This window comes from Notamacropus eugenii, chromosome 4 (genome assembly GCF_028372415.1).
Source record: "Notamacropus eugenii isolate mMacEug1 chromosome 4, mMacEug1.pri_v2, whole genome shotgun sequence".
NCBI lineage: Eukaryota > Metazoa > Chordata > Mammalia > Diprotodontia > Macropodidae > Notamacropus > Notamacropus eugenii.
The window spans coordinates 70,695,452-70,723,436 of record NC_092875.1 but is presented as its reverse complement, the minus strand read 5'-3'; the positions used below and the strand labels follow the sequence as shown (position 1 = coordinate 70,723,436).

The window sequence follows — 27,985 nt, the reverse complement described above, 5'->3', positions numbered from 1 at the left end:
TATATATGTGCATGTGTATGTATGTTTGTATACACACATATTTATATATAAATATATAAAATATAAATATATATTTTTATATAAATATAAAATTATATCTGTGCTTAATTGTAGCCCTTGGGGCAGGGGAGGAAGGGGGAAAAATAAAATACACAGAAAGGACAAAAAAAACCTACAAGGAATGCAAAGAAAGAATGGATAGCTTTGAAAACAATATAAAGTATTTATTATATAGGTTTTCTTGAAATGGAAATTGATTGCTTTATATTGGATCCTGTCTTATGATTTGTTGTATACATGGCAATGTTTTTTTTCCTCTTCTGATTTTGTATTTAAGTTTAAAATATATTAATAAAAATTTTAAAAAATACAAAAAAAGAGAAATGATAAACTTCTCTTGGGAGGGATATGGATAAAAATGGAAATGGATCATAGTATCAAATATTTAAAACTGAGCAGGACCTTAGAGGTAATCTGGTCATACAGATGGGGAAACTGAGGCATAAAAAGTTAAATAACTTGTCCAAGGTCACATAGGTAAATAAATAGCAGAGCTAGGGTTTGGCTTCAGGTCCTCTGATTCTAAAAACAATGTTCTTTCCCCTGTCTCTCAGGTAAATGAAATAAATGTCTGGTATGAAAAACTACAAAGATCTCAGTTTGACTGGAATCTTTAGTTTCTGAAGGGAAGAAATGTATAATAAACCTAGAAATGTAGGAGCCAGGTGGGAAAGAATTTTAGAAGCCAAATTATATTTTCCAAGAGAAGACATAAATGTGTATTGAGCAGGAAGTGACATGGTCAGACCAGTGCCTTAGGAACAATAACTTTGTCAGTTAGAGGAGGAATTGGGGAGAGCAGAGAATCTAGAGGCTGAGAAATCCATTAGGAGGATATTTAATGTAAGGGGTCCAGGAGAGAAGTGAGGAGTATCTGAACAAAGATGGGGGCCATATAAGTGGAGATAAGGAAATAGAGAAAAGAGATGTGAAATCAGGATTCAAATGCCTCATTGGGAATGAGAAGCCTGGAATCAGAAATGACCCTAAGACTGTGAACATGATTTACTAGAAGGGTGGTGGTACCTTCACAATAGTAATAGGGAGTTGAGAAGATGGGTAGGTTTGGGGGAAGCCTAATGATTTATTTTTGGACTTGTTGAATTTGAGCTGCCTATGGGATGACCAGTTGAAAAGTCCAGTAATGATGTTGGTGATGAACTGGAGCTCAGAAAAGAGGATGTGGCTGGATATAGATGTACTGCAGGTGGTTGGAAGGTATATTGACTCAAAACTCTTCCCAATTTTTCTGTGCTGAAGTTCATCTCTCTCTCTCTCTCTCTCTCTCTCTCTCTCTCTCTCTCTCTCTCTCACACACACACACACACACACACACACACACACACACACACACACACACACACACACACACACACACATTAACAGGTCAAAATGGTAGCTCAGAGAGGCAGCCAGTACCTTACATACACATTGGATTAAAGATGATAATTGGAATAAAACTGATAATCACATAGAACTGATGAGATCACCAAGAAAAATATTCTCTCTTGGTTTTACTCTTATTCGTCTGGCTATGCTGTCTCATTCTCCCTCTCATTAGTATCATCTATGTCTCTCTCCCCTGGCAGCTTCTGTCCTTCAACCATGGCTCCAACCCAAGGTTTTGCATCTCCAAATGTCTAATGGGCATTCCCAAGTGAATGTCCCATAGGGAAAGGGACTGGTCTTGTGATCTCACTGGTATAGAGAAATGGTGGAATGAGGAAGTCCCCTAAGAATTCAGGTCATTACTTTTTCTGCAAATAGTCTTAGAGAATTTCCTAGATCATAAGTGACTTGCTCAGGATCACACAACTAGCATGTGTCAGAAGTGGAACTTCCAGGTTGGTTCAAACTATCCCAAACTCACTATCTTTCCTCCTCCTCCCATTTTCCAACTCTTCTCCTAATTTCCTTAATCCTGTGAAGGGCTCTCCCTCCCATTTCCACCCTTCTTTGGTTCAGATTTGCAACCTCAGAATCATCTTGACTCTCCCCTCTTTCTCCCCTTTACCCTTGATAATGTTTAATATAAAATTTTGGAATAATCTCTTTGTTCTCTCTGAAGCAAACTCAGAGAATGCCTCTTCCTATGTCAACAAAAGACAGCCAGGGCTGACTTAACATTCCTTAAGAGACCTTTAACCTAAGACACTATCTTGAATAATGGGACATTTTCCATATCTTAATATTTGTAGACATATACTATGTTATGGCATGTTAATGGTAAAGAAAATACAGACATCTTAGGTCGTAATTTCTATTTGAAACTTTGTCAAATTTTATCTTATTGTATTTACAACCTATGCAATTAAGAAATTCCTTTCTAATAGTCTAGGTAATCACTTATGGAGATCATAAATCTGAAGGACACAGAACACTTCTTTGTCCTAAAACAGATTTAAGGCTGCCCAGTTCCTTGTATCGGTAGCCAGAACATTTTTCTGGCTCCATAATGCATTATGTTACAGTTTTCTTTAATAGGGAATTGATTAATTAATTAATTAAATCATAAAGCCTGTTGCCTTTTCTTTAACCAAGTTTTCAGGTCAACACCCTTCATTTCCAGTCCACAGCCACATCTTTGCAGTTCAACTTCAACAACATCTTAGAATCTCACTTTATAATCTTTCCTCTGGATAATAGCAATAGCCTTTGCACTGGCCTCATAGCCTCAAGCCCCTCCCTGCAGCTGCCAAATTTCTCAAGGCTGACTGCATTTCTTTCCTGCTCCAGCAGCTCTTTATTGTCTAGGCAAAAATACAAACTTTATTTGACATTTAAAGCCCCTTCACCATCTGGCACCAGCTCTCCATTCTAGGCTTATTGCACACTTTCCTCTTTTGGATGTTCCAGACAATCTACCCAGCTTGCTGTTTGCCATGATGTCCCCTCTCCCCTGTGTGGCTTTGCACAGATGTTCCTCGACTCAAAGGCTGGGGGTGGGAGCAAAGCCCTGCACTGTTCAAATCCACCCAGAATCCCTAGCTTCCTTCAAGGCTCAGCTCAAGGGCCACCTCCTACATGAAGCTTACTCTGATTCCCCCCAGTCTCCAGTGGCTCTGCCTCCACAATTACTTTGCAAATATTTTGTCTCTACAAAAACTGTGCATTTATTTTTCACTCCAATAGAAAATAAATTCCTTGAGGACAGGGACCACTTCATTTTTGTCTTTGTATTCCCAAGGTCTAACTCCGTGACTGTGCTTAATAAATGCCTGTGGAATGAATGAACAGAACCAGGGTCTCCTAGTTGTTCGTTCAGACCTTTCCTCACAGTATCATTAGGTTTTCTCTTTTGGAAAAGGACAGAAATGATGTTTGCTTCCCTCTTTTCCCAGGGAGCATTTGGAAGATCAAAGAAGAGAATGAATGGGAAAGTATAAAGAATTCTGCTTTGGCAAATCCTGTTACTGTGATCTCCATGGAGTTAGCTATGGCATTCATGCCTTGTGACTGCAGGGCAGTACAGTGGCACCAGGACTGGATTTGGAGTGAGAGGACCCTATTTGAATCATGGCTCTGAGCAAATCACCTCAGCACTCTAAGGCTCCATTTCCCCCAAAGAATGGAGATAATAATAGCTGCATTACCTCCCTCAGAAAGGCTGCTTTGAGAAAGAAAATGAAATAATGTTGGTGGACTGGGTTATTTCCAACAATATTATTTCCTAGGAAATTCACCAGAGCTGACTTTGGAGCTCTGTCCCAGGGTCATGTCCCTGGCTCAGTTTCCTTGACTCCAACCCTCTAGCCCTCTCCCTAGCGGAATTCAAATCACAGAATCTGAGTTATAAGGGATTTCAGCAGCCATCTAGACTGACTCACCCATGGAGAGAATCCCTGTTTCTGCAATGTTAAGATTGAGTCATCTGAATTGACCACCAACATCCTGTTTCTGTTACTACAGTGAAAAGTCCCCTCAGAGTTAGGTCTAGGTTGGGTGATCTGTTCCTTCAAGGACAAGCTCAAGCTCTACCTCTTCCTGGATCCCTTCCCAGATTGGTGAGGAGCCTTGAAACCCTACGGATTAAACTAGGTTACGTGGCTGGAGGAGAGAAGATTTTGGGAAGTCATGTTTAATGTCTTAAAATATTAGTATAAAGTGGCAGACAGCAAAATGATTTGACATTGATTAAAAATGTAGAAAAGAAGATCAATCACATTCATCTTCTCTACTCATTCTATTCACCTCTCCTCACGTAGTCACCAACCTCATCTAGACTTGGATTATGTCTTTTCTTGGACTATTCCAATAGATTCCTTGCCTTCTTGAAGAAGACCAATGAGGGTGAAGTCTTGACTTGCAAGTGAATTGGATTTAAGTGAGGCAGGGTAGTGCAAAGTTTCTCTTCCACAATCATCTGAGTCCAGTGACTAAGACACACGTTAGGACAGACACCTGATGCAGTGACAGACCCTGGCCTTTTGAAGCTAAAGTCTTTAATTAAAGGCCAGGTAAGAATTGAGGCAAAAGATGGCCTAGTTTACTTTCATGAAAGCATCCATGTGGGAGGGGAAGACCCTCACAGTCATAATAGAAATAATTGTTATTTATATTTACCCAGAGCTACAGTACCTAAACAATGAGCAAGTGAGACTTGGGCTGGAATCTATTATTGGCCAATCAGTGAGAGCCAAAGTGATTTGGGTTTAAAGGCTTAGTCAGGTAGCTCTATTTGAATCACAATGACCTTTAACAAAGCCTGTAATCTTCAGAGCTATATATTTCAAGAAATCATAAATGAAAACTACATGAGACAAAAGAGTTAATTGTCATAGGGCAGCTGAGTAGCACAGTGGAAAGAACACTGGCTTGAAATCAGCACTCATCTTCCTGAGTTCAAATCTGGTCTCAGCTACTTACTATGTGTGTGACCCTGGACTTAATGCTATTTGCCTCAAATGAATCAGAGAATGAAATGGCAAACCACTCCAGTATCTCTGCCAAGAAAACCCCAAATAGAGTCACAACTGAAAATGACTGAACAACCACAAATTGTCTCCAGGATAAAAATATTCCTCTGGAATTTACTTTCATTTAAAATCCAGCTCCAACATATAATTCCAGATTAATTTCATTTTTACTATCCCTCACACACTCTACAGTCCAATTAAACTGACCTATTTGCTGTTCTCTGTACGCAACATTCCATCTCTGTCTTTGTACAGGATACTCCCCATACCTGGAATGCTCTCCCTTCCACACCTCTTGGAATTCCAGGCTCCCAATTGAGACTCACTTCAAGTCTACCTTTCATATATGGTCTTTCCTGATCTCCCTCACCCAGTTGTTTCCCTTGAAAACAATGAATGTCTCTTTTAAAAATTCTTTTTATTTTCAGAGTCTGGCACAGTGTCTGGCACAGAAAATGCATTTAATAGATGCTTACTGAATTGAATCAAGGGAGGAGACTGGATGAAGGAAAATCTAGAGGGAAATGAACAAAAAAGACCAATACTATTTGACAAGACTGAATGGGGAACCTGGAAATCAGTTTGGCAGAAAACTGGTTTAGGCAGCGTCTTTACACAATATGCTACAATAACTTCTGAACAGACACCTGATCTAAGTGTAAAAGGTCACATCATTTCAAAATAAGAGGAAGATGAAAGAAGTTGCCTTTCAGGTATATGGCTATGGGGACAATTCTTAGCCAAAAAATGGATAGATGAAAGCATGGGAAAAAAATTGACACTCAGTTTTGAGGGCAATTAGATGCTACAATGGATATGATGAGGTGTTTGTGCTCAGACCCCAGCCCTAGGACCATATTTCTCTCCAGCCCATAGACCCTATCTCTGGCAATAACTCATGAGTGGACCCAGTAAGCAAACTATCTCTCCCTGCTACAGGAAGAAGCTGACTTCTGTAGAATTTCTGTTTTATGAACAGGACTATCTTGTACCAGCAGAACTGTTATGTACTCATTTCCACAGTTACTGTATACAACATACATATACAATATATTCCCAAGGCTATCTTGTTACAGAGGTAGATGTATACACACACAGACCCCTTATAAGCTCTCCCTGGCTCCATGCCAGTAGTGAATAACACCTGCGCCCAAGATATAGAAACTGTATACCACCATCTAATTAGCATACTTACCACACAATTCACTGTATCTTTTCTATGTAAGCTTTACCACCACTACTGTTAGGTTTCGAGTTCCTTAAAGGAGCTCTGACTACCTTTATTAGTGTTATAATAAACTTTTTTTTTTTTGCCACTTTATGGGAAGACTGAGTACATGAATTCTTTCCATACAACTCCACTCTGAACCTCAGTATTTTGGGGTCTGTGCACCTAAAACGGCATCAGACAGAGTGCTAAGCCAAGAATCCAGAAGACCTAAGTTCAAACCTGGCCTTGGACACTTACTAGTTGTGTGACCCTGGGCAAATCACTCATCTCCTGCTTGCCTCAGTTTCCTCGTCTGTAAAATGGGCATAATATTAGCACCAACCTCCCAGGGTTGCTGTGAGTCTTATAGTATAACATTAAAAAGCTTTTTGCATAAATGAAACAAATACAACTGGAGTATAAGAGTAGCTACAGGAAAATTCTTTGCATCAAACATAGGTGATAAAAATTTAATTTATAAGATTTATAAGGAATTGTCTCAAATAGATAAGCCATTTCCCAAAAGATAAGCGGGCAAAGGATATGAGGAAATGATTTTCAAAAGAAATGTAAGCTATTAGCAAACATATAGAACTTAGTTGTTGATTTGGTTTGACCCTTTTTATTTATCTGGAATTGGAAGGGAAGGTAATATTGGAGAATGGAGTCCCAATAGATAGGGTTGGAGTTAATTGTTATCTCTTTGTTACAAGAGAAAATTATTTTGGGGTTGGGAGAGAAATTATTAGGAATCAATAAAACAACAACAAAAATTTCCATTCAGCTCTTACTAAAAAAAAAAAATCATTGTGAATGTTTCTGTAGGACTTTCCTATCAACCACCTAGGGAAGTTAATAGTTCAAGTATTATCACTCCTAATTTACAGATGGAGAAGTTGACAGAGAGGTTAATGCAGATACTGACATAGCCAAGAGTGAAAATAGGTTTCATGTTGAGTAGACTTTCTTTATACCATATCTTCCTGTCTTCTAGAAGAGGGATTTTACTCTCTTTGCTAGGTCTCAGAAGGCAGAACTAGCACCCAAGTAGGGCTGATTTTAGGTTGACAATAAAGAAAAACTTCCTAACAACGAGAGCTGTGTGTTAGTCCTTCGCTGCAGAAGAAGACCATGCCATCAGAGAAATAATGACCTGATTTGCACTTGACTTTGTTTTGAGGGAGGGAGGGCTGTGTAGGTCACCAGTCTCACTTCTCCTTCAGAGCCATCTGAATCCAGTGACCAGATATTCATCAGGATGCCTGGAGATGACCCAGAATGAGGCAACTGGGGTTAAGTGACTTGCCCACACAGATCACACAGCTAGTGAGTGTCAAGTGTCTGAGGCGAAATTTGAACTCAGGTCCTCCTGACTCTTGTGCTGGTGCTCTATCCACTAGACCACCTAGCTGCCCAAACAATGAGAGCTTATCCCAAAGTGGAATGGGTTGCCTTGAGAGTTCATTGAAGAGCTTCATGTGAAAACCTGATGACCACTTATTCAAAATTCCATAGAGAGGATTTGTGCTTGGGGGGGGTGGCAGTTAGACTACATGTCCCTAAGGTCCTTTCCAACTCGGAGAAGGCACTTTTGGCCCCCTGTAACACCTCTCTTTCTCTTAATCCTGTATCGACTGGTTGTTCTCATTACTCACTGAATATGCTGGTTGGTCCCCCTACCTCAAGTCCTTCCTTAGTCCAATCCATCCTCCACTCATCTGTCAAACTGGTCTTCCTAAAACCCAAGTCTGACCATATCAACCCCATCTCTTCCATTCAATAAACTCTGGTGACTTCCTATTTCCTCCAGGATCAAATATAAAATTCCCTATTTGGCTTGGAAAGCCCTTTGTACCCTGGCTCTTTCCCACCTTTCCAGTCCTCTTAAGCATTATTCCCCTCTATTTTCTGTGCAATTCAGTAATATTGTTCTCCTCTTTCCTCACATGGGATGCTACATCTCCCCACTCAGCCTTTTTACTGGTTGTCTCCCATGCCTGGAATGTTCTGCCTCCTGTGGGCTTCCTTGGCTTTCTTCACATCCCATCTTCTGCAAGAAGGCATTCTCAGTCCTCTTTAATCTTAGTGCCTTCCTGCTGAGATTCCCCCAATGTATCCTGCATATATGTTTCTACACAGTTGTTTGCCCCCATAATGTCACCCCCATTACACAGTGATCTCGCTGACAGCAGAGACTGGGTGTTTTTTGTTTTTGTTTTCATTTTGTTTATTTTTGCCTTTCTTTGTATGCCTACCCCTTAGCACAGTGCCTGGCGCACAGTAGGCCCTTAATACTAGCTGACTGACCACAAGGCTTGGAACATTCCTTATTATTTAGCTGTTTAGTCTGAGCCCTGGTTCCTCCAGCTGATTGGTAGTGGGAGGAGGGGAGGGATTTTCCAGTCTTCACAGCATAAAAGGACTTGGGTGAAGCCAGAATGATGAGCTGAGTTAATATTTGAGGCAAAGTCTTGGGGCCAGCTGTTTCCTGGACTAACCCTTTCCTCTCTCTTCCCTGGCTCTTCTTTTCTTTCTTTTTGTTTTGTTTCTTTTTTACAGAATTGTAAATTCTTTTTATTAACAGGCATTATAAACAGATAATACTAATCTTATTTAAAAACCATGAATGCCACGCTGGTGAATTTACAGCTCATGAATAACTTAAAGTCTTTCCCATTTTGAAAGGCAACATAGAGCATACAAAACTATACCAAACAAAGAAGTCATAATATGGATACATGATTGAAGTGTCTAAAATTATATATACAGTACATAATTAATGTTAGTTATATGTTCAGTATATTTTTATGTATGATTCCCAGACACTGAATTTTGCACTTCCTCTTCCAAAATTGGTACAATCAGGTTATCCTTAGACATCAAATTATATTTCATCACAAATTTAGTAAGTCAGTGACACAAAAATGTTAAATTTTCATATTCATCAAATATTTGCCAACAATGAAAATAAACATGTGAAAATATTCTGTAAACTCTACAGCATACTGATCCTAGTTTGACTACAGATGATCCTTTATGCTAACTCTTTCAGGGAAATATTTATTGCTATTCAGAAGACATGCAGCACCATCAACTGTGTGCCTAGCGTAGTCTATAGCAGACACTCTTGGAATTTTATGAGCTGCACAAAGAAAAATCCATTGTTCAGTTGCCGTCATCTGAATATATGTATCTGGATGACATTCACTCTGAAGTTTGACAGCAAGTCCGTTTAGCTCTAGGCAGAATTGCCTTAAATGTTCATATTTCCATACACCTTCTCAGCCATTAGGTGGTTCAAGAATTTTGTCAATACTGGAACAGTCTGCACTTATGTTCTGCTGAATACACTGTTCAACAGCCAATGTGCTGTCCATTTCATCAAAGGATTCATCAGGCCAATTAGAAATCCTGCGCCTTGGTCCTGGGCCTATTTCTCCTCAGCACTGCAGTCCCCTCCACCATGGCTATAGTCTCTTCTTTTCTTTGGTAAAACAAAAGTGGGAGGGACCTCAAGGGTTATCTAGTTCAACCCCACCTGTTGCTTAGGGATTGGTAATCCAATCAGCATCCAGAACTCATATTGCTTCTATCGCCTGCTCAATGGATCCACTCTGCCATTCGTTTGTGTCCCCCGAAATCCCTGTTCTATTGTTAACAAACTCTCCTTTATATTAGATCTGGGTCTATTTTCCCAGAAATTTGTGTGGTTCAGTTGTTTCAGTCACGTCTGTCTCTTCATGATCCCATTTGGAATTTTCTTGACATAGGTACTATTGTGGTTTGCCATTTCCTTCTCTAGGTCATCTTATAGATGAGGAAACTGAGGCAAACAGGGTGAATTGTCCAGGGCCAGACAGTAAGTGTCTGAGGCAGGATTTAAACTTACAAAGATGAGACTTTCTGACTTCAGGTCCTGTATCCTATCCACTGAGGCCACCTAGCTGCCCTTCCCTGAAATTACTTTGTATATATTTTGAATTTATTTTTTTTTAATCACCTACATGAGTTTTGCCAGACAACGTAAGCTTTTTGAGTGCACACCTGTTTGAGTTGTCTTTTCTAGGTGGCCAATTCCACTTTTGGACATCTTGAATGGTGAGGAGGCAGTGAGTGGGCCACTATGTTGGATCTGGAGTCAGATAGACCTGGCTCTAACCTTGCTTTTGATACTGTGACTTTGGGCAAGTCACAACCTCTCTGAGTCAATTTTTCCACTGGTTAAATGAGGTTGTTGGATTTAATAGTTTCTAAGATCCCTCTCAGCTTTAAATATGCGATCCTATGAATTTCTTCCTTGTAGTGGAATAAACATGATATTGCAGATATGGTCTGATCAAGGCAGAAAACCCTCAGGACACACAGCACTGACTGACCCTTACTGACAGTGTCACTTGGGACAGCTCTGTGTCAACGGACCTTAGTTTCCTCATATGTATAGTAAAATGATGGCCCTGGACTAGATGGCCTTTTAGGTTCCCTTCTAACTCTAGAGCTATCATCTTAGGATGTTACAGATTTTTGATTTCTGAAGGATGAGACAGTAATGGAAGAAAAATATCTTTCCTTTTTTCCTTGTTGAGTTCAATACCTTTCTTCTCAATCTAATTCCTGATAGCTCTCTACTGCCCTGAGGCAAAAAGCTGACTGCTACTTTAGGGGCAGGGGCAGAGGCAGAGCTGAAGAAGGAAAAGAGGGCAGTTGGCTGGAAGGCATAGACTGAAGGGAGGAATTCAATTGGAATGAAACACTTCCCGAAATACGTTAGGGCCCCTGACCCTCCCTATCTCTCAACAATACCCCTAGGGGTCACTAATGTGGGAACCAATCTATGCTTGGGGCACTTAGTGGAAAAAGTGGAAAGGGAAAAAAAACCACGATCTTGTATTCTTACTAACTCTGCTATTACTAATTAGGAGTTTGGCTTAATTACTTTTTCCTTAAAAGGTCTCAGTTTTTAGGGAATTGCAGGACTAGATGGTCTCTAAAAATCTGTGATCCCATGAAATTTCACTCACCCTGTGTCTCCACATTGGCCCCAGGAAGCCCTCCCTGACTGCTCCATTCCCTTCTCTGAGATTTAGCTGCTGTATAGGAGGCACTTAAAAAAAAAATGAAAAGAATCCATATTGCTTTAACAATTTCCTGGGTTTTCCCAACAATAACAAGGAACAAGGAAATTCTCTCTAATTCATGGAAGTGAAAACTAAAACCCAGAAAAGAAGAAATTCTCCCCATTTTATAGATGTAAAAATGGAGGCCCATAGAGGGCAAAAGATTTGACAACAGCCATATACTCAGTCCATGACAACCAGGAGTTGAACCCTGTTCCGAGACCAGTGCTTTTTTGGCTCCATTATTATTGCTTCATAATACTTCCACCACTAAGCTGTTCAGTTTACTGTACCTCTTTGAGCCTCAGTTTCCTCATCTGTAAAATAGGGACAAATCATACTTGTATACTAGGGGAAGCAGCCTAGTGTTTTGTCACTCTGGGCATTGTCATTTAACAACATCTTAGCCTCTTAGGCAACTCTCAGACAATCAGCTACCTCATAAGCAGGTGGAGTTCTACACTGGCAGAGGAAGTTTTCTCATTGGGAATTTCCCCTCTACCAATGAAATCACAAGTTCTGGTCCAAAGAAAAGACTTACACGTCTTCTCACACAGGACTGGGAGCTCCTTGAGGGCAGAGTTGGGCCTTTTACCCTTCTGTGTAGTGACCAGTGCTTAGCATAGTGCCAGCTCACAGGGGGTGAGTCATAAATGTTTGCTGACTAACTGTTGTAGGGAAAGTTCACTATAAACAAACTTTTATGGGGTCTAGAAACAGGAACAATATAAGCAATAATATTACATGTCATTCTTAATTATAATGTGATACAATGATAATGTGTGTCATTCTTAATCACGGTGTGATGGTATTCTAGAAGGATCCCTCTAATCCCTAGAGGCCCCAGTGGAGGCCCAGAGATGGGATACAACTCGTCCAAACAACTCCTTAGTTGGAGAGTTGGGGTTTCATCCCTCATCTTCTCTAACTTTCTGGTTAGATGAAGATGGAGTTAGGGTTACCAAAAGCTTCCTGCTTTTGCGATGTGGCCAGTAGAGGGCAGGACCGGCCTGCCTGTAGGAGCAGGTTCTTTTGGGGGGAAGTCATATATTAGGGAGACTAGGGTCTAGAATCTAAAAAGCTTCCTACCCCCAGGGGTTATTGGTGCTGAGGGCAATGGGAGGGCAAGGGCCAGAGGAGGAAGTTAAGAAAAAGGTTGATTCACTCCTAGCTGACGAGCTGGCCCAAGGACAGCCTGGCCAGGACTGCCTTCTAAGGGTGTGTTCTCCAGCTCTTATCTCACAGCCAAACGAGTTTGACAGGAATCCAGGACGCAAGACTGAATCTGAGGGGTTGGGCTTTTAGAGCCCACAGACCTCTAGAGTCCTCCAGAAGCCTGGAGCTGGTCATAGGATCATTGGATTCAGAGCTAGGAAGGACTTTAAGAGATCAACCAGTCTAACATCTTCACTTTACAGATGGAGAAACTGAGGCCTGGTGAAGGAAAATGACTGACTTAGGGACATCAAGTTAGTAAGTAGCAGGTCTTCTGACTCCAAATTCAGTCTCCTTTTCACAACATCACAACACCTCTCATTAAACCCCATTGTCTACAATCCTCATGAGTTAGGAAAAATGCCTCAATAATTAATCTTGGCCCTCCAAATTCTCCAGCCCATCCACCTTCTACAGAGGCCAGAATAAGAAGACCCCAAAGCTGGAAGGGCCATCAAAAGTCAAATAGACCCCATCTTCCCAAAGGATCTTCTTAGATCTCTACTTGAACACTTCTGCTGGGCATGGAATTCACTACTTGTTGAGTTAACTCCTTCCTTACAGGACATTTCTAATTGGAAGCTGAAAAGGATTGGAGCAGGGGTTGGGAAACTTTGGCCTTGAGGCCACCCCTGGCTTGGAATATTGGCCTGAGGATAGGCTTTGTGCCTGTGATCTGAGGATCAGTCTCTGAGTTTTGTGTTTTACCATCAAAGTGGTGCTTTCAAACTGCATCATGAAACTTAACTGCTAAGATATGGAGGGGCTGCTATCTCTACCTGCAGAAGGGGTGTCCATAGCAAGGAAAACAGAAATCCTTCCAGTATTTTCACATACATGCACGCACTTATCACCGTTCCTGGCAAATAGTGGACACTAAATAAATGCCCTATTTCCACCTATCTGTCTATCTGGAGAAAGACTGGACTGTGATTCTATTGGTGTAGAGAACTCCTAGGTGAGAACTCCGATCAGTGCAGGTCAGCACTTTGTCTGCAACTTAAAGTCTTAGAGTTGCTTGAGGGGTGGTGGTAGTGGTGGTGGTGTTGAGAGTTTAAGTGACTTGCCTAGGGACAAACAGTCAGTTTGGGTCACAAAATGGGACTTGAACCCAGGTTTTATCTGTGAAGCCAGTTTTCCAACCCCCCTGAGGCACTGCCTCTTTTGCTGAGCTGAAATATGTCCTCCTCTTTATGAAGTATTGATAGCTAAGTGGTGCAGCAGATGGAGTGCTAGGCCAGGAACTGAGTTCAAATTTAGCCTCAAATATTTACTGGCTGTGTGACCTTGGACAAGTCACTTAACCTCTGTTAGCTTCAGTTTCCTCAACTGTAAAATGCAGAATAATGTATAACATCTCTCAGAGTTATGAGGATGAAATGAGATAATATTGAAAAAGTACTTAGCATATAGTAAGTGCTTAATAAATTTCATTCCCCTCCCATCCCCCACATTGGTCCCAGGGAGGGATATTGGACTAACTCTCAGAGGTTTCTTCACTTTTAAATCCAATTAACTGAGCATTATAGTTTAGAAGGAGTCTTACTCAAGCAGGAGCTAGAGTAGTCTTCATAGGAAGATTATGGCCCAAACTTGCCTTTGATTTGATTTAGGATTGGTTTCTCAGAAGTCATGACACTAGGGTCACCAGGCTGCAATGGCCCTCCTCCCTCGAATCAAGAAAAAGGTCCTATCCCATAGCATAGGGGTTGCTAGGCCAGCCCAATACCATTCCAAAGTCTGACTCCTCCCTAACCAAACACACGGTTTGAACCAAAGCTCTCCAGATGGACTTTCCCCCACACCCCTGCTACCAGGAAGTACTGAAGGCAGGCCCCTCTGCAGGCCCCCTACACTGGTCTGATGGGTCTGAGTTGGCAGGGATTTTATAAGCCACAGAAATGGGACCAGAAGGTGGGGAATGTCCCCCGACCCCCGCCCAAACCCACAGATCCAAGCTCACAAACCTCTTCCTCCATGTGGTCACTAATAGTTCTGTATTTTGAGTATTGTCGATCTTGCTGTTTGATAAAATACATAGCTAGAGCCATTTTTAATGTCTACCAAAACAAAGCTCTCTTCTCCATTAAACCTCTTCCCATACACCAAGATCACTTTCAAGTCCCCTCACTGAGGACTCTCTCTCTCTCTCTTTCTCTCTCTCTCTTTCTTTTTCCTTGTCTTCCATGGTTGGAGCTGAGCCCAAGTGAGTGAATGAGTACATTCTGACTCAGGTTGGATTAGGTAAACTCTACAATCAGCCCCTTTCACCTCTGGGATTCTGTGTTTCTCTGTGATCTGATAGAATGCCCAAATTGGAGGGCTGGAAAAGACCTCAGGAGCCATCTAATCTAACTGATAGTTCTGGCCTTGGAGTGAAGAGGCTTGGGTTCTGGCCCTCACCATAGGCAAGTTGTTTTACCTTTCTGAGACTCAAGTTTCCACATCTATAAAATGAAAGGGTTGGATTAGATGATCTCTAAGGTTCCTTTTGGCTTTGGAATCCTATGATCCTATGATTTATTCTCTGGGTTTCAGTTTCTTTCCTCTGTAAAATGGGGGTGTTATTCCTCACTCTGGTTATCTCCCAGCTCTATTTTAGTAAGAAATAAAAGGATGGATGGGAATGTGCTTTAGAAATTAAGAAGTCCTATGAAGATGTGTTGGTATTGAGCCCAAGGAGGGGAGGAGAAGATTCTCTAACACTGGGACAAGGGGGGAAAATCCACTGGGAAGGGGGTTCAGACTTGTGCCTTCCAGAGAAAGAGACCCTGAAGAATGGTGTTCAGACCCACAGGTATTTTATATTCTGAGGACTGGAAGAGGAAATGGAAGAACAAGGAAAGTGTCCCCCAAACTGGAGCTCCAGCCCCAGGGCTGGAAAAGGGAGAATAAGGCCTCGTCTCAGAACAAGAGGCCAGGGAGACATCATTCCTTCAGAGGGGGTCAAGCTTGGTAACTGAGCTAGGTCTCTAGACCTGTCACAGGGATCCTAGGATAGATGGTTTCTGGCAGCTTGATGGCACAATGGATAGAGTGCTGGGCCTACAGTCAGGAAGACTCCAGTTCAAGTGTGACCTCAGACACTGACTAGATGGTTGACTCTGAGCAAGTCACTTAATTTCTGCCTGAATTTCCTCAATTATAAGATGAGGATAATAATAGTATCTTTGTCTCAGGATTTTGGAGAGGATCAGATGAGATTGTGGTGCTTAATAAATGCTTAGTTTCTTTCTTGCCTTCTGGGCAGATCAAAGGTATGGTGGGATGTGGGACCTTAGAGTTGACATGGGGGTAGAGGCTATCTTGGGTGAATCTCTGCCCAGAAGAATGCCTGAGTCTCCATTTTCCCATTGCTGGTCCTGGGCAGAGCTAGGTCTTGACTGGGTTCCTATCCCTAGACTTGCATCCCCAATACTGGCCCCTGGATTCCAGTCACCTTGGAACAGAAAGGGGGTGCCTTCCTGAGTCTCCTTGGCCCTGCCTCCTCTGAGTGCCAGTCCAGGTCTCCATAGCTTTGGCCATGATTGTGGTCAGGTTGCTCCTCACAAAGCCAGCTTGTGATTGAAATCACCTGCTTCTCCCCAAGGGAGCTACCCCAAGAGCTTACTTTGTCTTAACCATTCTCCTGACAGTTGCGGCAGGGGCCAGATTGGGTATCAGTCCTGAAGTCCTGGCTCCTTTTCAGCACTACTTTGGGGCTCCCCACCAGAGGACCTAGTGTCTTCCCTTCTGAGGGGTTGAGACATAGGGTTCCCCATCAGTCCTAGCTCCCTTTGGGCAAAGGGTGGAGTATCTATCTCTCATCTTATCTTCCAGCCAAATAAGGATGTTTTCTATACAGAAATCGAGACAGAAAAGGTCATCCCAGCAGTTACATCCGACCAATCTTCACTCCCACACCTGCTCCCATCTCTTCAACTATCATATTCCTATCTAGGACACTTTTCAGGGTGGGATTGGAGGGGAGAAATCCTGCTGTCCTTCACTCCCTGTGTTACCTCAGTCCTTCCTTCCGTCTTCCTTTGGAGCCAAGTAACTCAGTTTGGAGTCAGAGTTGCTGGGAAGATGCCAGGAGACTCCTTGTAGGAGAAAGGGTCAGCCTCCCTTCATCCTTTGCTAGGTCCAGTAGTCATTCCCCAGTGCCCACCTGGAACCCTTCCAAGGTGTCAACTAGCAACCAGCAGCATGGAGGGGGTGAAGATTTGGTTTCCCAGTCCTGAGGTCGTGGCCAGCTGCCAGCCCTGGGAAAGGCTGGCAAGCTGATCCCTTAGGAAACCATGTCAGATGCCGGGCAGGAGTCTCCGTTTCTTCTTTGGGAGAGGGGGTTGGAGGACCGGGGAGGACTAGGTTCTACTGAGTTAGTGTGTGCTCTCCTGTGAGGAGGGCGGGATGCAGAACTTCGGTTTTAGGCAGGGATCATCTCCCACTAACTTGGGGTGGGACTTGGGGGGCAAGGATAGGTGTGTGTCTATGGGGAAGGAGTGGTAAGCGAGCGCCTCAGTATGCATTTGAGGGGGTGGAAGTGCTGGGAAAAAGTTCTTACCTGTTTGGAGAGATGACGTCTGGGTAGGAGGGGGACTGGGCATGAGCGGGGGGCAGAGTGAGAAACCAGCAGGCTACCAGCTGCTGCGATTCCCTGTTGCGTCTCCTTCCCCAAGATGGGTCAGGTCTAGGCAAAATCCGCTCCAGAGGAGTGGCAGTGGGGGCGTGTGATTTAGCTAGGGAGGGAGGGGCTCCTTTTACACAACTGCTTTCACTTTGAAGCACCTGATTTTAACCCCTGACTTCCCAGAGTTCAGCCCAGTTGAGGTTTCTCCCTGTCGGCAAAGGAAAGAAGCTGGCTGGGTAGGTGAGTTGCAAATTTCTATTTCTGTCCATGGGGATGGAACCCTGAAACCCAGCTGTCTATCCACCTCCTTCCTTTGGCATATTTCCTACCCACTTCTCTCAACTCCTTTTTTCCAAACTGGAGAACTAGGTCTGAGCAAGAAACTCATTTATTCTTCCTTTGGCTTCTGTCTGTCTGTCTATCCATTCATCTATTTATTTAGGAGGTGTGGGAAGAAAGTTGGTCTTCCTGCATAACTTTGTTATTAAATGGGCCACTTCTGTATTTGCATACAATTTCCATGTCATCTACAGGAACCTATCAAAGGCAGAATGGTACTATGGAAAAAGCCCTAGGTTGGTAGTCAGGCATTTGGGTCTCCTGAGTGACCTTGGATTAGTCTTTGGGATTCTTGTTTCCCCATCTTCATAATGAGAGGTCATAACTCTATGGTCTCAAAGATCCCTTCCAGCTTTGACATTCCAAAGTCTGTTTCATTTGAAAAGGAGAATTTAGCATTGCTTCTTCCTAAGGATTGTCACTTCATTGGGTCATAGAATTGCTGGTGAGACTCAGAGCTGGATAGACTACCAGCCATGGGAAACCTGCATCCTCGAGGCCACATGTGGCCCTCTAAGTCAAAGGACCGAACCTGAGAACATGGAGGGCTCCATATGACCTGGAGTATGCCAGTTCCTTACCTCTGGTCTAGTCTAATGCCCTCAGTTTAGAGATAAGTACAGTACAGTAAAGGTGAAGATTCCTTGACTGAGGGCTGTTTCTTTCTCATATCCTGCTCACCCACTCACAATCACTGGGCCAGTGTCGAAGGGGCTGGGGGAGGGGGGAAGGAGAGACAATTGACATTGCTTTGGGGAGAGAAGGGGTGTTGAGAATGGGGGAGACTACTGAATCTTTAGAAGACAGCTAAGAGGCTGGCTATCTCAGGGTACTTTGGGATACATACCCTTCATACATACAAGCCCATACATACATACAAATGTTTAATTTTTTTCTAGTTCTCCAGAAGACACAATTAGTTCAAAATAGCAGAATGTGAAAGAAAATTCTGTATTTTGTGTTTTAGGCACCAGTCTTTCAGGAATTTTTTTTTATTAATTTAGATGATTTGAATCTAAACAATTCTGTAAAGAGAGAGAAATAGAAGGAGAGGGAGAGGAGAGGAAGAGAGAGAGAGCATTCCAGAACACAGAAAGAGAGCTATCATGTCTCTGAAAATCTCTTTATAAGCCAAGCCCTTTAGCCCTTTTGGAGTTAAACCTATTGTATTCCAGGACAATACACACACTTCCAAAATGAGATAAAACATACAGCCCTGAGGGTAAAGAGCAGTTAATTTTTTGCTCTGCAATGAACAATAGTCACTAACCTTTCAGCACCACCTCAGAGAGTGATCTTCCTAAAAATCATTCGACATCCTCATCCTTTTAAGGTGTTGCCTTTACAGGGGTCAAAGGTGAACCCAAAATATAGTTCATTTAACTGCTGCAATCTGAGACCTCTTTCTTCTCTTTGGCTGCTCTTTTGTGCCATAATCTGGTTCAAGCGGATCAGCTCGGGGTCCCCTTCACTAGTCTGATCACTTCCCTAATTACTTCTGGTAGGAGTCTTTTCTTTTTTAATTAAATTGATTTGTTTTTAGTTTTCAACATTCACTTCCATAAGATTTTGAGTTCTAAATTTTTTCTCCATCTCTCCCCTCACCCCATCCCAAGACAGTGTGCAATCTGATACAGGCTCTGCATATACGTATATTCATATTAAACCTATTTTCACATTCGTCATGTTGTAAAGAAGAATTGGAACCAATGGGAGAAACCCCAAGAAAGAAGAAACAAGCAAAAAAGAGAGAGTGAGCAAATAATGTGTTTCACTCTGCATTCAGATTTCATAGCTCTTTTTATTACATTATTTATTTTTATTTTTCAACATTCACTTTCATAAGATTTTGAGTTTTAAATTTTTTCCCCTATCCTCTTCTCCCCCCTCCCCAAGATGGAATGCAGTCTGATATAGACTGTACTTATACATTCATATTAAACATATTTGCACATTAGTCATGTTGTAAAGAAGAATTAGAACTAATGGGAGGAACCCCAAGAAAGAAGAAAAGAAAACAACAAAAGAAAAGGAGAGCAAATGGTCTGCTTCCATCTGCATTCAGACCCCAAAGTTCTTTCTCTGACTGTAGATGACATTTTCCATCATGAGTCTTTTGGAGTTGTCTTAGATCCTTGCACTGCTGAGAAGAGCCAAATCTATCAAAGTTAGTCATCACACAATATAGCTGTTACTGTGTACAGTGTTTTCCTGGTTCTGCTCACTTCACTCAGCATCAGTTCATGTAAGTCTTTCCAGGTTTTTCTGAAGTCTGCTTGCTCATCATTTCTTATAGCACAATAGTATTCCATTACATTTATTTACCACAACTTGTTCAGCCTTTCCCCAACTGATGGGCATGCCCTCAATTTCTAATTCTTTGCTGCCATAAAAAGAGTTGCTATAAATATTTTTGTACATGTGGGTCCTTTCCCCATTTATATGATCCCTTTGGGATACAGACCTAGCAGTGGTATTGCTGGGTCATTTTTATAGCACTTTGGGCATAGTTCCAAATTGCTCTCCAGAATGGTTGGATTAGTTCACAACTCCACCAACAATGTATTAATGTTCCAATTTTCCCACATCTTCTCCAACATTTATCATCTTCCTGTTTTGTCATGTTAGCCAGTCTGATAGGTGTAATGTGGTACCTCAGAGTTGTTTTGATTTGCACTTCTCTAATCAATAGTGATTTAGACCATTTTTTCATATGACTATAGATAGCTTTCATTTCTTCATCTGAAAACTGCCTGTTCATATCCTTTCACCATTTATCAATTAGGGATTACCTTGTATTCTTATAAATTTGACTCAGTTCTCTACGTATTTTATAAATGAGGGCTTTATCAGAGACACTGGTTGTAAAAATTCTTTCCCAGTTTTCTGTTTCCTTCCTAATCTTGGTTGCATTGGTTTTGTTTGTGCAAAAACTTATCACTTTAATGTAATCAAAATCATTCGTTTTGCATTTCAAATTGTTCTCTATCTGACAGGTAAAGTATTCCTTGCTCTGGGAGTAATCTTTTTTGGTCTGTCTGGGCAGAGTGAAGCAAGACATTGTTTCCTAATTTATAGTTAAGTCAAGATCAAAAAGGTTTTTCTCTTTCAGATTAGTTCAAAGGCTTGAGTAGTATAATTTTTAAATGTTTTATTAATATTTCTAAGAGGAGGAGGGGCTTTTACTCATTTCTAAAATACATAGAGAACTGAGTCAAATGTGCAAGAATACAAGTCATTCCCCAATTGATAAATGGTCGAAGGATACAAACAGGCAGTTTTTGGAGGAAAAAATTAAAGCTATCTATAGTCATATGAAAAAAATGTCTAAATAACTATTGATTATAGAGACACAAATCAAAGCAACTCTGAGATACCACATTACCTATCAGATTGGCTAACATGACAAAACAGGAAGATGATAAATGTTGGAGAAGATGTGGGAGAGTTGGAACACTAATTCATTGTTGGTGGAACTGTGAGCTGATCCAATCATTCTGGAGAGCAATTTGAAACTATGCCCAAAGGGCTACAAAAATGTAGCCCTTTGACCCAGCAATATTGCTTCTAGAACTTTATCCCCAAGAGATCATAAAAATGGAAAGGGTCCCACATGTACAAAAATATTTATAGCAGCTCACTTTGTGGTGGCCTAGAACTGGAAATCAAGGGGATGTCCATCAATTGTGGAATGGCTGAACAAGCTGTGGTATATGAATGTAATGGAATATTATTGTGCTATAGGAAACGATGAAAGGAAGACTTCAGAGGGGTCTGGAAGGACTTATGTGAACTGATGCTGAGTGAAAGGAGCAGAACCAGCAGAACTTTGTACACAGCAACAAACCCACTGTGTGAGAAATTTTTCTTGTAGACTTAACCCTTCATAGCAATGCAAGGACCTAAAAAAATTCCCAATGGACTCTTGAAGTAACATGCCATCCACATCCAGAGAAAGAACTATGGAATTGGAACTCAGAATGAAGCAGACTATTTTCTCTTGTGTTATGTTTTGGTTTGGTTTGATTTTTCTCATGGTTTCTCCCATTTGCTTTAGTTCTTCCATGCAACATGACTAAAGTGAAAATGTATTTAGTAAGAATGTATGTGTAGAACCCATATAAGATTGCACACCATCTCAGGGAGGGAGGGGGGAAGAAGGGGGAAAGAGGGAGAGGGAGGAGGAGAAAAATCTAAGATTTATGGAAGTGATTGTAGAAAACTGAAAACAAATACATAAATTAATTTAAAAAAAGGAGAGGGGCTTTAATCCTATTTCCACAATAGTAACAAGATTTGCAATAGGACTCCCACCCTTCTAAACTTATGGTACATTCTTTCATAATATATGCACCAATAGTAGGGAGCATACACAGTAAGCTTGCATAGGGATGAAACATGTGGAATCAAATGTGAGTCCCTATATGAGATATACATATGGAGGGAGAAATGAAGCCATCCCCCTCATAGAACCATACAGTCTCAGACTTGAAAGGTCTTTGGGGTTTACCTGAAAAAAAAAAACTTTACTAAAAGCTTAACAATAAACACCAATATAATCAATCAAACTTTCTTATTAGTGATTTTCATTTAAATTTATTAATTAGGCACTATGTGTAAATCCTTACCAGAATCTACATCCATTTCTTCTCATTCATTTTTCCTCTCAATGTAGTTCATTCTTCTGGTTCTGTTTTTTTTTTTTTTTTTTACTTTGCATTATTTCATAAAAATCTTTCCAGACTTTTTTCATTCTTAGTACTTGTTGGTCTTAATTACTTTATAGCATTTCTTTTATATCTGTGTGTAGGGTTCCTATTGGGAAAAAACTATAAAATGCAGTAATAAGTGAAAAGCCATAAAAACTTAAACTCTATGAAAGGTAGAAACCTGGACATGGTGACCTGTTAGAAATCATAGCTTAGATACCATCATAACTTAAGATACTATGATCTATGAAAGCCAAAACAAGAATATTGTGACCCATATGTGACTGGTATATGATTAATATACAAATTTATGTTTGGGCATAACAGTGGCTTAAAGCCCAAACTCATTATTATTATCAAAAACCAAAAATTATCCACCCATCAGTAGTGATGCACTCTCTAACTCCTCCTCCCTTTGTCTGTTTTCTATAATTCCCATGGGGATTTTTGGAGTTCTTTAAGTAGGGATTCACTGATTGTTCTGCTGCCAACCCAGACCTAAGATGATTAATATCTTTCAAGGATCCATCATACTGGCCCCTAATGTAAGTAACCCAAATGATTAAACTGCTACCTATAATCAATTTGGAGTTCCTTGGCCTCTTCCTTTGGTATAGAATTTATCCCACTGTCTGGGGCAGGGAGAAGGAAGGGAGATGCAGGATTCCCTGGTGGGGGAATTCTGGACCTTACACCATGCATCACAATTAAACCCTTTATTCTTGGGCTTTTAGGGTATGTCCAATTTTTTTTTTTATATCACAAGTAATACTTCTGAGAGGCAATTAACTGGAATGCATAGAGAGCTAGCCTCAGAATCAGGAAGACCTGGGTTCATGTCTCACTCTGAAATATACTAGTTATGTCACTGTGAGCAAGTCTCTAGGACCTATGAAGGCAACATTTTCAGACTACAAAATGAAGAGTAAATGACCTCTTTTAGTAGCTAGTTTCCTCACAGGAAATTCTCTATACCCAGACCTGGTCTTTCTCTTCTATCCCCCCACTTCCATCTCCAAAAATACAATGAAAATACTGGAACACTTGCTCTTTAAAAAAAAACAAAACAAAAAACTACTTTTTGGGAATTATTGGGTCAATAATTCTAACTCCACTTATGTACTCTTCTAAAAGTGCTCTGCTAAAAGATTTGCAATTCCCAACAGCCATGGATGAAGGTGCCTGCTCTTCTGAATTGTATTAGCAGTTTTGTTGCTTTTAATTATTTTCACCTGTTTGATAGGGGGTGGAAATACTTGAGAAGTTGACGAAATTTGCATAATTGGTATTCCTTGTGATAAGGAGCATTTCTCTTCTTGTTGGAAACTTTACGAATTCCTAATAAAATGGGCATTTTCATGTTCCTAGAACAGAAAAAGAGAATTGCATACAAAGTGTAGATCTTTATTATGTACAGCTTGCTTTTCTTTTAAGGTATATAATAACTTATTATTTCCTTTTCCTTTTCCTTTGACTCCTTGTCACTCCTGGTCTTCCTAACTCCACCCCCATTAAAAAAAAAGAAAATGAGAAACAAAACCTTTGTAACAAATATGCATAATCAAGCAAAATAAAATTCCACATTGGCCGTGTCTGAAAATATATCTTATTTCTCATTTTGAATATACCTTCTCTTTGTCAGGAGGTGGCTAGTATGCTTCTTTGTTAATCCTCTGGAATTATGGTCAGGTATTGATCAAAGTTCACAAGTCCTTAAGAGTTCCTTTTATTTAGAATGTTGTTACTTACAAATTTGTCTCCTGGTTCTATTCACTTCAGTCTGCATCAGTTCAGACAGGTCTTCCCCAGGTTCCTTGAAAATCATGAACTGTATAAAGGCAGTAAGGGGGTGTAGTAGATAGAGCTCTGGACCTCAGTTCAGAAAAAGCTAGAGTTTAAATCTGAACTCAGATACTTACTAGTTGTCAGACGCTGGGCAAATCATTTAACCTCAGTCTGCCTCACCTTCATCTGTAAAATGAAGATACTAGTAGCACCTACCTGTCAGTGTTGTTGTTAGGATAATATTGTGAAAATAATAAAGCAATCATAAAGCACTTTGCAGACTTAAAGTGCTATATAAATGCTGGCTATACTAATTATCATCATTGTCATTGTAGTGCAATATTCCATTATATTCATATCACATAATTTATTTAGCCATTATTTAGTATTTGGGCACCCCCTTGGTTTCAAGTTCTTTGCTACTACAAAAACAGCAGCTATGAACATCTGTGTCCTTTTCTTCTTTCTTTACTTTCACTGCGGTGTACCTACTCCCAATCAACTGTGACTTATGGGCCAGGCAAGCCAACCTAGACAAAGCAGCAAGGTACCCTGAACAAGAGATAGGAGGAAGAATGTGCCAAAGGCATCACATCAGCGGCACCCAGTCAATCACTATCTCTCCTCAGACCCTGATGCAGATCACTTAGAATTCTGAGCCTAAAAACTCAGAGATTAGCAACAGGCATTAGACCATTAGCCAACCCTGCTTTCTGCCCATGCCCCACCACCATCATTCCCAGCTGCTGATACAGTAGCTACTGAAGAAGGGGAAAAGAAAGCTCTCACCACCTTAGTCATCGGCACTGTTGAACGGCTCAATATTAGAAACCTATGTGATTTTATTAGTCAAAATGACACTAAAAAAGATATATTATCATTTGTTTTAATGTCACACACTAACATCGGACCTTTTCATCTGACTTGCCCTGAAATATATGTGTTGTTTTCCCCATTAAGATGAGAATTCTTTGAGAGCAGGAAGTGTTTTTCTTCTTCTATTTTTATTTTTCTCTTCTATTTTTATCCCAGTGCTTTGCATGTATGTATGTAATAAATTGTATGTAATAAATTCTGAATAAATACTTTTTCCTTCATTCAATACGTGAGTCAAAGCATACTTTAGTGACTTGTTGGGCATATCTTCCCAAATCAAAGTTCCACCAATAGTGCATTAGTTTAGTCATTCATTAAATCAACTAATATTTATTAAATACCTACTATGTGCCAGTAACTGGGATAAGGGCTGGGGATACAAAGAAAGGCAAAAAATAGTCTGTACTCTCAAGGAGCTCATAATTTAAGGGTAGAAACAGCATGAAAACAACTGTGTACAAACAAACTATTATATGGGATAAACTGGAGATAACTAGCAGAGAGAAAGTCATTGAGGGGGCTCAGGAAAGTAGAAGACTGGATTTTAGCTGAGACTTGAAGAAAGTCAAGAAAAATCCTGGATGCAGAGATGAGGAAGGAAAACATTTCAGGCATGGAGGACAGTCAAATGATGGTTTGAGGAATAAGTAAGGCGGCCAGTGTCACTGGATTGCAAAGCATGGCTTTTGATTCATGGGTAAATTGGATTTAAGTGAGACAGAGTTGCATGAAGTCTTCAGCCTCTCTTTCTCCTCCAGAACCATCATAGTCCAGTGACAGGACAGAATCAAGATGACTGGTGATGGCTCAGGCTGCAATGGATTACCTTGGCATCTTCGTTGTCTAACCAGGCTCTAAGTGCTCCACATCGCCTGCTTCAGCTGCCTTCATGGCTGCTGGAACAAATTGTTCTCACCTGCCCATTCCACCAGAGGAAGTCTTCACCTCCTTGGGGTAGATAACCCCCTAACTCACTCATGGGTTTGAGATCCTTTGGTTACCCTCAACCTGGTTTGGCCCATCTGCTGAAATGGTTTACTGAGGTGTGGCCACTGGGCGTGCTGCAGCTTCTTGGAGCCACAGGTGAGAGTTGGGTGGAACAGGTGAACAGCAAAGGTGGAAAGAGCCCCCAAAAGAGCTCAGCAGCCATCACACCACGGTACTGGTCCTCCCTGAACACACCCTACACCCTGCAAAGTATGTAGAAGAGAATAAGGTGAAGGAAGATTGGAAAGGTAGGAATGGGCCCAGGTTATGAAGGACTTTCAAAGCCAAACAGAGGGTTTTATATTTGATCCTGCAGGTAATGGGGAGCCACTGTTTATTGACTAAGGGAGTGATGTGATTAGATCTGTGTTTTAGGAACATCAGTTTGACATGTGAAGGGAAAATGGATTGGAGTGGGGAGAGGCAGAGAGGCCAATCAAATCAACTGGGGAATGGCTGAAGAACTTGTGGCGTATGAATTCTACTGTGCTATAAGAAACGATAAGCTCAATGAACTTAGAAAAACATGGACAGACTTGCATGACGTAAAGAAGAGACAAATAAGCAGAACCATGAGAATGTTGTGTACAGTAACAGCAACATTGTTTCAAGAACAACTTTAAGTGATATTGACTATTATAAATACCCAAGTTAACTACAAAGGACATGTGAAAGGAAGGAGACACTATCTGCATCCAGAGAAAGAACTGAAAAATAGAAGTGTATATAGAATGATTTTACATGTTTGTGTCTAATCGTAGCCATCTCTAGGGTGGGGAAGGGAAGAGGGAAGAAGAAAATGCAAAAAAAAAAAAGAAATTTACATGATAACTTTACTATATATTTAAAAAGAATTGCAAGTTGTACATAATAGATTTGCCATTTCAAGTGTAATCATCTTTTAAAAAATTCTGTGCTATGGAAGTGCCTGTCTTATTTCATAAATTAAAAATAAAATAGATACATTTTTTAAAAAGGAAACATTGTAACAGTAATATTCCAAGCATGAGGTGATAAGGGCCTGTATCATGGTGATTGCAGTGTCAGAAAAGAGAAGGGAGAGTATACAAGAGATGTTATGAAGGTAAAAACAACAGTACTTGACTACAGATTGGATATGGAGGAATGAGAAAGACTGAATATTTGAGGATGATAACCTAGGTTATGAGCCTGGGTAACTGGGAAGATAGTGGTGCCCTTGACAGTAATAGGAAAGTGAGGACAAGAGGAAGATTTAGGAGAAAAAGAATGTGTTCAGTTTTGGCCATGCTGTGTTTACTGTGTTTGATATGTCCAATGGGCAGTAAGGAGATGAGAGACTGGAGGTTAAGAGAGAGGTTAAGGCTGGACAACTAGATCTGAGAATCATCTGCCTAGACATGATAACTGAAACCATGCAAACTGAGGTTACCAAGTGAAATAGTATAGAGGAAGAAGAGAAGGGTGCACCAGGACAGAACCTTGGCGACCCCCCACTATCAGTGAGTGTGACGCAGATGATGAAGATCTAGAAGAGGAGAAAAAGAAGTAGCAGTCAGATAGGGAGGAGAGTCAGAAGAAAGTTGTGCCACCAAAACCTAGAGAGAAGAAATTATGAAAGACAAGAGCATCATTGGGTGTCGAAGATTGCCAAGAAGTCAAGAAGGATGAGTATTGAGAAGAGGCCATTAAATTTGGCACTTAAGAGATCCCTGCTCATTTTGGGGCGAGCAGTTTTCCCAAATCTCTCCAACAATTGTCACTTTCCTCTTTTGTCATCTTTGCCACCTCTGGATATGAGCAGTTTTCCAAGTGATTATTCTTCAAATATTTTATTTTTTCCCAATTACTTGTAAAGTACATATTTTTTTTTAGTTGCATGTAAAAACAACTTTTAACATTCTTTTAAAAAATTTTTGAGTTCCAAATTTTTCCCTCCTTCCTTTTCTCCCTCTCATACTCTCTTCCCTAAGATAGCAAGCAGTTTGACATAGGTTATACATGTGCAGTCATGCAAAACATAATTCCATATTAGTCATGTTTTTCAAGTGATTATTTACAATCTGTTTTTCCATTCATGAAAATCATCTGTTCAAACCCTTTGTCCATTATCACAAGTATGACTTATTAACAGCTTCTTTTATATATTAGGTATCAAATTTTCAATCTGTCATATTTTTAAT

General features: G+C 40.8%; 1 protein-coding gene and 1 pseudogene across 1 annotated transcript in view; both read right to left on the bottom strand.

Moving 5' to 3' along the window:
• Window positions 1-17,206, bottom strand: part of TJP3 (tight junction protein 3) — a 54,691-nt gene extending 37,485 nt beyond the window's left edge. Inside the window, exon 1 of the mRNA XM_072601763.1 lies at window positions 17,062-17,206. The gene's annotated coding sequence lies outside the window, so the exon portion shown is untranslated. The remainder of the gene's footprint in view (window positions 1-17,061) is intronic.
• Window positions 109-9,651, bottom strand: LOC140499859 (MOB-like protein phocein pseudogene; annotated as a pseudogene).
• Window positions 17,207-27,985: the final 10,779 nt, after the last annotated feature.